Source organism: Haliaeetus albicilla, chromosome 23, assembly GCF_947461875.1.
Source record: "Haliaeetus albicilla chromosome 23, bHalAlb1.1, whole genome shotgun sequence".
NCBI lineage: Eukaryota > Metazoa > Chordata > Aves > Accipitriformes > Accipitridae > Haliaeetus > Haliaeetus albicilla.
This window is the reverse complement of record NC_091505.1, coordinates 11,920,594-11,931,692: the sequence shown is the minus strand read 5'-3', so window position 1 is coordinate 11,931,692 and position 11,099 is coordinate 11,920,594.

The window sequence follows — 11,099 nt, the reverse complement described above, 5'->3', positions numbered from 1 at the left end:
GTATGTTCTATTGTTAAATAGTATTCCTGTCTTTGTTATTTGTAATAATCAGTTATTGTCTTATCTTGTCTATTTTCTGTTTAATAAATCGCCTCAATCTTTTTCATACCTATCCTATTTTATCGAGAGCTATAATTGATAGGTCTATTATTTGTTACAAGCTCAACTTAGTCTTTTATCATGACAAAACCCTCAGCTTGTGCATAATTAAGTGCAAGGCATGGTTCTGAATACCTTTTCTGGTAGAGACTATTCCTGTTACAGAAGTCTCTGAGGATACACAAATCTTTTTGTGTGCATTACAAAAGCAGTGACTATTCTGTCTTTATTGACATTTTTGGCAATGCTGTATTAGCTTAATCTACACTACTTTCTTTTCTTCCCTTCCCTAATCTCTATTTCTGGAAATTTTATCCACGCAATCAAATAAAATTTTGTTGTAGTGAGGAAGAAGGGGATAGTCCAATTTCTTAGACACAGTGCAAACAGAATTTCTGTTTATAATTAGAACCTGAAGGTTTCTTCTCATTCTCTAGAGAATATGGTAGAAATAGAATTATAAAAAAGGAAAATTATTGTAGCAAGCAGTTGTTCTTGTATATCTCGTGCTCAATAACTGTTATATAGATTTAACCCAGTCATTGGCAATGTCTTCTGTTTTTATAAATCCTGTGGTTGAGAGAATGCCTGGATCTTTTTATTTCTAGTATTTATAAAGATGGCTTTACAAATTTGCTGAATTTAACTTTCGGTCAAAGAGATGCTCTTCGTGTGTATTTGTATCAGTATTGTTAGGACTGCAGCAGCATTTACGTCCTCCCAAACTATATTTAACCCTTATAGGCTACAAACATGAGAGGACATTGATCGGAGGATGCTTTTACCTAAATAAAACAGCAAAGGGCTGGGGGCAAAAAGAAGAAAAATGCATCATCTTGCTTTTGGCGGTAATCTGAGTCTTGGAATTTTTAAAAGAATACCTGATAATAAGTAAATGTGGCTGGGGAGGAAGAAATGCAACACTCTTTTGAAGGGAAGAATTAATCTCTCTTTCCAGGGATTTCACAATGAAAGAATAAATACAGCAGTCATACTCCACTCATTCTCCAATCCATTCTTCTTTTTATTACTATTATTTTTTTTATATTTCTTGTGAGGTTCTGTTGATGCTTTTTGAGACTGAGCATGAGATGGGTGAACTGTAGTCACAGGTGTTTTGCATGCCATTACCTGGACTACTTAGCTGCATAAACATGTCCTTGAACCTTTAAAGTCTGCCTGTATTCTCCATGTGCCACTCCTGACACATTATAAAGTGTTACCTGATTTAAGCTAGCTGTGGGGAGGTGGGGGAGAGGTGGCAACTGAAGTTAAATAAGTAAATAAATCTATATCTCGGAATATGTCATGATGCTGCACAAACCATTTAAGGACTTGTACTATTCAGAGTGCAAATACATGCATTAATGCTTCAAGTTCTAACAAAATAGGAATGTTTTTATGATCAGGGAGCTTTTGATTGAACTGACTACAGTGGTTTTGCATAGACTTAAAATGAAATTCAAGGTGTCTGTGTCACAGTTGCTTGGCAATGCACTTATAAGTATACAAGAAAGAAATGTATGCAATCTGCTTCACTGAAAATATAGTGCATTGTTTAATGTTTATATATAATTGACCTTTCATGCTGGAAAATATAATTATAAACACAAAGGGATTATGCCTGTGGTAAGTTAATACTCACTGGTAATCGAAGGAGTAAAAAGCTGGTGTCACAGCAGATATTCTTGTATGCATAATCTTTTCAAAAGTTAGACTTACTCTGTCTTTTCTCTTTGCAGGTGGCTTGCATTATTTCAACATATGTTTATCTGCAAGCTTGGAAGATAATATTCAAATCAAATTGGAGTGCAAACAGGTAAGTCTAATAATTCACTTACCAATTTAACAAAAATTTTGACTTTTATGACCCAATTCCCTAGGCAGGGCCGGGGTAGCTTCTGTACTTGTCATTGTGACAAAACAGTGGTAGAAACTTCCTTATTGGTAGTGAAAACATTTTAAAAACAAGGTTACTGGAAACAGTCCTGTGATTTTTATTCATCTAGTCCCTTAAAACTTATGTAATTATTATTGAATTTTTTCCTGCTCACTTTAAGGTTCCTTTGCTTGTGAATTAAAGCTTATAAGAAGCAAGAAAACGGGAACCTTTTTCTCCTGTTAGAATTTTCTGAGACCTCACTTCTGTAGTAATGTTCTATTGTAGATGGAGGGTTCTACATTTCCTGGTAGCAAACGAGTTTCAATACTGATAGTCTGAAATAAGGTAGTTACCCATGATGCCGCACATGCAAAAATATATTCCCATATTCCCCAGGCCCAATAAATTGCATATAAATGTGACTCCTGAGAATAGAATCAAACTTTATATGCTTCTGAAAAAGTTATCTTGTAGTCTGACTCAGAAACTCAGCCCTGAGCTTATAATTGCTGGTTTATACTGGTCCACATAAAAATATACAGAAAAAGGAATTCAGTGCTCAAGAGAGTAGACAGGTAGATAGATAAAATACAAGCCTGAGATGCTGCAAAAACTGGAGAGTTAGTAGGAGCTTTAGTTATCTGCTTCTGGGTCTTGCCTTTTTAGAGGATTCTGCATGAATTTTTACTGAACTATTCCTGCATCTTTTGTTTAGGAAGAATTTATGGGAAATTATTTTTTATCATATTGGATATATATGTGAAAATGGTGGTCTTGGGAGGAGTCAAAATGCTGGATACTATCTCAGGAAATAAACACAATCTGGGCCTAAAAAGCCCAGATTAATTGCTCTGCAGCATCAGTCATCTTGAAAGAAACTGGAGAAAGTAAAATTATAAATTAATATTACCTTAATATAAATACTAAAATATATTAGTCTTATGTATACATGTTCATACATTAATTTAAATTAGTGTACATTTCTTGGTCCATATGGATGTTTTTTTAGTTGCCCAATAATTCTTAGGAGCAAAAAATTCCTGCCGGTATAATGTCCCCCAAGCCATCCAAAGTCAAGACAGTAAGATTGGTAGCACTTTGGAGCCTGTCCCATCAAAAGAACAGTGGTTTAATTAGGTTTGAAAGGTATCTCAAATGTCTAAGGTTTCTCAATATTTCTTGCTTTGCCTTTTTCACAGTCCCTGATACCATGACTTTCTCATGACCATGTTGCTTATTAGTATCTCCTTTGATGTGTTTGGTCTGTTGCTTTATACTTTGTGTAAGCAGCATAGTAACAGCAACTGTTGTACAGTAAGTTTATTTGAAAATGGAAAATGTAGTAGATTGTCCAGTTGAAGGTTCTGGGCTACAAAATATGAGATGATCTCATCTGAAAGGAGAATTTGAAAAGTATTTCTTATAAGTTTTACACCCTTACTTGCACTTTCTGATCTGTAGATTATGGTAAAAACAGGTTTTCAGTTGTACCTCCATATTTTATCTTTATCTGTAGTACAATGGAGTCCTATTTCTTGGGACTATCCAAACAGTCGTACTTTTACATACATTTTCAAAGACTTACTTTAGATTAGAAACCCCCCCTGGGGGCAAGTACTCCATTCCTTTTTCTCATAGCTGCATTGAATCTAGATATTCGGAACTGTTTCCATGTATGCTTTTTACTAGTGCCTCTCTGAATATTACTAATGATAGAAATATTTCTAGTGGCAGAAGTATGATGAAGAAAATACATTTTTAAAGTATTTTCCACTCTGATGTTCAAGTTATTTCTCTGTTAAACTATTTCTGATTTGCTTCACTTAAATGTGCTGGTTTAGTGGCAACTTGTTACTGAAGCTGAAGTGATTCAGTGAAATCAAGAGGAGAGAACATGACTTCATGAGGATTATATGTTGTTCACCTAGTAAGCATGGATGTAGTCCCCAAGTTAGCCCCAAGCCTTTATTTTGGTGATTTTTCTACTTCCTAGTAAAATGATAGCTAACAGCAAAATCCAACCCAGGTCCAATCTTCTCTAAAGTAAATTTTCTGACAGTGCATCTACTTGGATTGCACCTGAAAATTTATCCAGACAGGTTGAACTAACAGTTTGGTATTGAGTCCCTTGTAAGTGTGGGTAATCTCTGTCAGCAGCATGCTATTGTTCAGTCTTGGTCACTTTTAGTACTTCCAGCTCTGTGGAAAAGCGGAAATAAATTATTAGGTTAGAGCTACAAAGAAGAATGAACTGATTTTGGTCATGACTTATTTTATGTTTGCAAAAGTAAAGACAGAATTAATATATTAGTATTTCCCCATTTTCTTGAAAGAATTTATACATCTTTCTTTCTCTGCTTTGACTTTCTGGTTTGAAGTCTGCAAATAGCAGATACACAAAACAGGACTTTAGTGTGAACTGTATCCTAGTACAGATAGCTATTTATGTTTGGCCTGTAGTGCTAGGTGAAACATCAGTACTAACAGTATAATATTGTATGGAATCAAAGTGTAATTCATGTTACAGCTCACAGTTACATAAATGGGAGATGTGACAGGAGAGAGACTGTAATATTTATGATTGTGGGGAAAAAACCTGCCTTTACGTTGTTTTGATTTTTCTAAAAGCATGTTAAGTTTTAAAGAGTTCATTTTATTGAAAAATTGACTACCCACACATTTACCGCTAATGCATTTCCTTCCATGCAGTAGTTGTTTTAGTTCTAGTCAGTGTCGTGCATGGATGATGCTAATTTCTTTCAGTGCTGTTGCACCTATTTTACAAAGGAGAGTATGATAATCTCTAGTGGTCTTTCTTTTTCCTTTTTAATGTAAATGTAGGGTTTTTTCCCTTGGTTTTGTAGTGGTCCATGGATTTCACTTCTTCCCCCTGTAAGGTTCAAAAGCTTTTACTGGCTTGTCACTTGCATCAGGTAGTAGCTGGCATTGTTGATGCGTTCTCCCAAATGTGTACAGCAAGGATGTGGCTAAAATGTGATAGCTCTATGCTCTGGTTGCTCTGCTTTTACAAAAATAAGTCAAGTATGCTAAGCCTAGGCACCTTCAAATAAGTTTTCTTCTGTAGTTAAATGACAGAATAACACATTAACATTTCAGTAAGGCACTTGGTGATTCGTTTTCTTCTTGAAACTTCTTAATTTCCATATATCATTTTGTTCTTTTTCACTGAAATTAAAGTTGTGAAGAGACTGGAATTCATATTTCAGTCTTGTTGATGGGTTTATACATTTTGTATTACATGCTTGGCTCTTTCTTCTGCTTGATACAACAAAAGGTTTATTAGCTCAGTTCTGCTGATTTCTTTTTTTTTTTTTTTAACGTTTCAAGGTGTCTGAAAAATGATTCTGAATTTTTTGATAGTCCTTCGTGATCTCTGATTCATTCCACAACAGCCAGTCTGAATTCTGAAAGTTTGAGTCCATTTCCTCATTCCCCAAACTAAGCTGGAGTATCTGTGTGTGGCTTGGGAAGAGAAGTTTAAAACGTTTAGGAGGACAGAGACAAGCATACTGCACACAAAGGGTAAGAGGTTCTGACATAATTCCTCTTGAGCTCCCAGCTGTATCCATAGGTTTCAAGAGAGTTTCAGCATTTTAACTAGGGCTAATGCAGCCCAAGTTCATAAATAGTGAAGTAATCTACAGCTACTATGTGTTTATTATGAGGGAAAGTATTGTACTTCTGTAAAATACAAATTCAGCAAGAATTGCACTTACTGACCCCCTCTCCCAATCCCTTCACTTCATCTTCTTTCTCTTCCCGGGTTCCAGTTTTTTTTTCCTAGGCCCTTCCCATTTGAGTAGATTATGCCAATTAACTTTATGAGCATTCTCAGGGGATTTTTGATTTGTATTTTTTCCCCCAGCTAACTTTATAGATAGTGCTGTGAGCCAGTCTTCAAAGCTACTGAACACTGATAGTTCCTCGTAGAACAGGGAAACAACTGGGGAGTTTAGCACTCTTTGAAAATGTGGCTGTATGTTTATCTCTTCTATTTGATCAGCAGGCTGCTTATGTCAGGATTACACTGATATTAACTGGTAACATTAGCTTGGCTCTGAACACAGCATAACTCAATTAGCCAAGTTTTACTTCTCTAGGCTTGCCTGCCCCCTTTCTTCTCTGTGCTTTCTCTGTGGATCAAACTCTTCTCTTGGAGTGAGAGAGCTAAAAAGCTGAGCTAGCTAAATCTCCACAGTAGTTTCATTCAGGATTTGATTATGATTCACAGGACTTGGCAAAATGGAAAACAAACAAATAAATGAGCTTTTCCTGAAATGCTGTTCCCCTGAGTGACTTGTTTCACCTCTCACGAAGAAGGTGCAGAGATAAAGGAGAACTTAGGCTGACTACAAATAAAAAAAAAGAATTATTCTGCTAACCCTTTTCCTTCCAAGAGCTAACTGACTTGCATAAAGAGGAGGAAATCCAGAAGGATTATACAGCAAGGAGACCAATACTGAGTAATGTAATCATTTAATACTAAGTTACAAACATTTTCTCTGTTTTGTTTTCTTTTTCAGCCATATTTGGGCATATCCCGATTGGTCTGTACATTTACAGAGTTGTCCTTGGCTATTCTTAGACACAGATGCAAGACATTTGCAAAAAGCCGGTTTAAAATCTCTGTTTTGTTGAGTTGCTACAGTCTCCTGCCTGTAGGATAGAGAGTACTCCTGGCGCTGACTGGCATCCTGGATTGCTCATTATAGAGGGAGAGAACCTCTACAACATCAAAATGCAACTTTTTGCCAACTTTGTAAAAAAAGTTGCAGATCAGAAATATGCCTTCTAACCCTTCTGGGGCTCCTTTCAGTGCAGAACCCCATTGGGGAAGAAGTACAGCCTCCTGCAAAATAATGCTCAAGGTGACAAAGGTAGCAGAGCAGCTCCTCTGCCAGGTGTGGTGGATATGAGCAGGCTGTCTGGTGTCCCAGAGATGCCTGTTTTCTCTAGCAGTCCCTTGGACTGGCAGGAGGAACAAATACTATATTTCTCTGACACTGGCTAGGTAAATGAACACGCAGCTTAGGGATTATAGTTAAAAGAGGAGGAATCAAAAATCTGGCCTGTGCCATATATGCCTTCCTCTTTGTCCTCAAGTCTCAGTGGAAATTCTGTTCTTGTCATAGGCATCAGTTTTGCCTTTGGCAAGGTGGAGGAGGAACTGCATTCACATTTTGCTGCTTGTTTTTAAAACAGCTAGCCAAATAATATTAAAAGTTCTGCTACAAAGAAGATGTATTTTACTTTAAAATGGCCAAATTGAGGAGCAGTCTATTGCAGGAATCAGCAGATCTGCAGGAGCTAAGGTGCTGAGCATCTTCTGGGTCTGTTGTGTAGGCACAGAGGCTTTGTCAGGGAAAAGGGAAAGTGACCTGCTCCTGGCTGACTTCAGACATCATAGGCCCAAATGCACACTGGTCTTCTGATCCCTTGCTGCTCCTGCCACAGCTAACACCCTCTTATCACAGTGCCCTCTCTCTTCCACTGAATTACCTCCTCAGCATGCCAAGTGTGTCCTGCTGGGAGTGCGAGCATGCCCATGTAGGAGCTGCAAAATAAGAGAGGAAGCATTAGGGACTCCAGACCCTCTGTAAGGCCCAGGCAGATCTCAACCTGAGCAAGCTTCACACTGTCTTATGTGAAATTACTCAGGAGCAGTGTATTAAAAAAATATACATAAATAAATGAATAAAAGTTGAAGCTTTCTTCCGTATTTCCCCCCACTGTCCCTTCTCCCCAGATCTAAGATGAAGAATCAGCAAAAAGAATGATGGTAGCCTTAGGCAAAGTGCTGGGGAGATGAGACTGTAAAGGAAGAAAAGCGAAAGCTGAAAACTTTCAACACAGTCTGTCAGCCTTGGGCACTGAATGGAAACCTAGTAGGTCTGGAAGGACTTCATCAGAGACGTAACGATTGTGTTCTTCTCTGCAAACCTTTTACAATATCTGCTGCAAATTAAGTTTTGATAGTTAAATAAGCACATGGGGCAACTGAATACGCTTTTTGATATCTCTTCTGTATATGCACTGCCTGTATTTTTCCATGGATCTCTTGCCTGTACTGTATTACAGCACTGGACAGGTTCAGCATAGCTATTAAACAGTGGCCATGTGGGAGCTGATAGAACCCAACCCTTAGATACATTTTTCTCTTTAAAGAGACCTTATATGCAGGCAAGCCTCGGGGTGAGCTATGAAAGCATTAGAAGTGGCTAAAGTAAGAAGTATTTCAAACTAATGCTGTTGTAATAAAATAATTATGTCTGGTATTGGTTGACTTAGACTGCTGACTAAAACTGTGCTGCATCAAAATGCTGTGATACCAGCTCATCAAACAACACTGCCTTTGAAATAAGCGTACTTTGAAGCTTCTGGACCATATTCAGTGGTAAGTTACTTCCATTTATACTGGTGTGAAATTAATTATAGGGAAAACATTTATTGCATTATGGTAGAAGAGGATGACTGTGGTTTAGGGTGTTTATTTAAACAGGGCTAATATTGCTTAATATCAAATTTATTAGTATGTCAGTGAGACCACAAATGTAACCCAGTTCTTCCCTGATGGAGATGTGCAGAAAGTAAAAATGCACTGAAGTCTCTGACAGAGTTCTTTCAGGTTTGAATGTACTAAAAAGGTGAGTTATGGAATGCCTTTTTTTAATTGGACATGATGCTGTATAATTGCAATATAGACCTTCTGGAAAGTTTTCCTCTCTTGTGCCAGATTCATATACCCCAACACTATCCTATTACCTGATTACAGAACCTCTGCTGTAATCTTTTCTGCTTTAAGTATGTCTGTCCCAACAAGACGCAAAGAAGGTAGGGTAAGAAAAGAAATACATGACTAAGCATAGGTAAAGAGATAGTTAACATGTAATATCATATGGTAAGATAAAAATTATCTATTTGCTCAGAGGCATGAAAATTATTTTTTTTTAATTTTATTTAGTACCTGGGTCAGATGTCTAGTGTGAAACATGAGATTTTAAAGGCAGCATATTTAGTCTAGTAATATTGTGCAATAGTAATTCATTAAACATTTCTTTGGTATTGTTAAAAGGTAATAAAAAGGCAAGTAAAGAACAGAATCACCATAAACTCATTAAAAACATGAATATTAAAATGTTTCTTTTCACCTGATTCTACCTGAAGAATCATAAATTCCTAAAAACAGGCACTCCCCCAAAAATTATCTTCCAAATAATTTTTGTTACCTCTTCTTTCAAATCTACTCATTAGGTAGCCTAGGAAGTATGTAAGTAAGATGGTCCTGGTTTTGGTTGCTTATTTTTGTTTTTCTTCTTACTTGTAAGCAGTTTAACTAGAATAGGAAAGGGAAACCTGTATGTTATGCAGTGATGATATGATCTGGTAGATTCTCACATGCAATACACGTGCAAATCAGAAGTGCTTGAAATAATTTCAGCTACTTTCAGAATCACATCAGGGAGAACAACATAAAGGAACTTGCCCATAGTTACTGCATTTATTAGGAAATGTCTCAGAAACCTCCCCAGTGAAATGCAAATGAGATTCATAAGTCAATATAGGAGATGTAACAGAACCAGCTCTAAGATCATCTACTTCCTAGAGACATCTTGACATGCCACTGTTAACTTCCCACTTCTAACTTCTTTCGTTATAAATTCACAAAAGTCAAATCTGTTGTATGTTGTGAATTTGTAAGTTGAACTATGACCTGTTTAATTTAAAGCAGCAAAAACCACACAACAAAGCAAATCTTTATAGGGCTAGTAATTAGCATGTAGCATGTTGATGAAAATAAAAGTATGACATAGTTTCTCTTTTCCTTCCTACTCTGTTTTAAACATACTTTTTTATTAGTAGTATCTGAAGTTATTGTGTTGGTTTCCAACTTACATGACAGATGGCTGCCAGAAATGTCACGAGGCTATGGATAATAACTGGGATTCTGCTGTAGGCTCAGATAAAATGTTAACAAGGCACTTATATGGCTCAGTCCATTTTCTTCCTTAGCAAAGAGGTAGTAGCCTTTCTCTGTCTATCAAGATATAGCAGTCAGTGCTAAGGTTGGTACCTGAGATAGTTATTAGAACAGTATTTTTGCTTTTGTTCCCAGGAAGACCTATCTCCAGGTAGCACACTGACAACAACACACATACAATAAAGCAGGTGTAGGTTTTTTTCTGAAGTTAGATTTGGGATTAGTACAGATCATGTGTTTATAGAATCTCTGTGAGCTTTCTTTCTATTTACTCTAATATACATATCTAAAGAAAGAGTAGAGAGGGATTTCTAGTATTGTACCAGATTCTTGATCCTACTGCAGGTACCTTGAGGAAGTAATGAGGTAAAGAGCTTTTCTTTATCTCTGTGCTTGTGGCAAAGACTTGGCAACTGTAGTAGTTTCAAATGTAGAAACAGAAGTACCAGTATCTTTATATACTGGTCAGCAGATGTTATGTAAATTCTAGACTAGAATACAGGGGAAGCAGGTTCACATTGATACAAAGTGTTTTGGGCTGGGAACTAGAACTAAACATAGGCTACATAGACCATTATTTACTGGTTGGAAAGAAATGCCATAAAGCTACAACCTATTCTATATAAGAGCATTTTTGAGGGTATGGAAAAAATCTGTTGTTTTTTTAAAAAAAACTTTGAGGTGTTTACTTTCACGTCATGGTAGAATAAGGATATTTTAACGTCTTGACTCACCTTAGGAAAAAAATTCCAACCCACCTCTAGTTACAACATCACATAAAGCCTCTGGGCACTATCTTAAACAGGTTTGATACTAGTGATGGAAAAATAAACACAACATTTTAATTTCTTTTTATTTAGGGAAACAACAGAATAGGAGACTTTTCCTGCGAACAGTGGATTATAATATCTAGTTACAATATTTATTGCTTAATTTATATAAAGCTAACGGCTGCAGAGTGAGGAGAGAGATGGTATTTATTTTGTTACCCACAGGATATTTAATGATAATTGGATTACCTTAGTTCAATGACACATCTGTAAAGTAAACCGAGTAAAGAAATTTCAGTCTCTTTAAAATCATTTCCATGATGAAAGCTTATGAAGTGACCATTTAAAA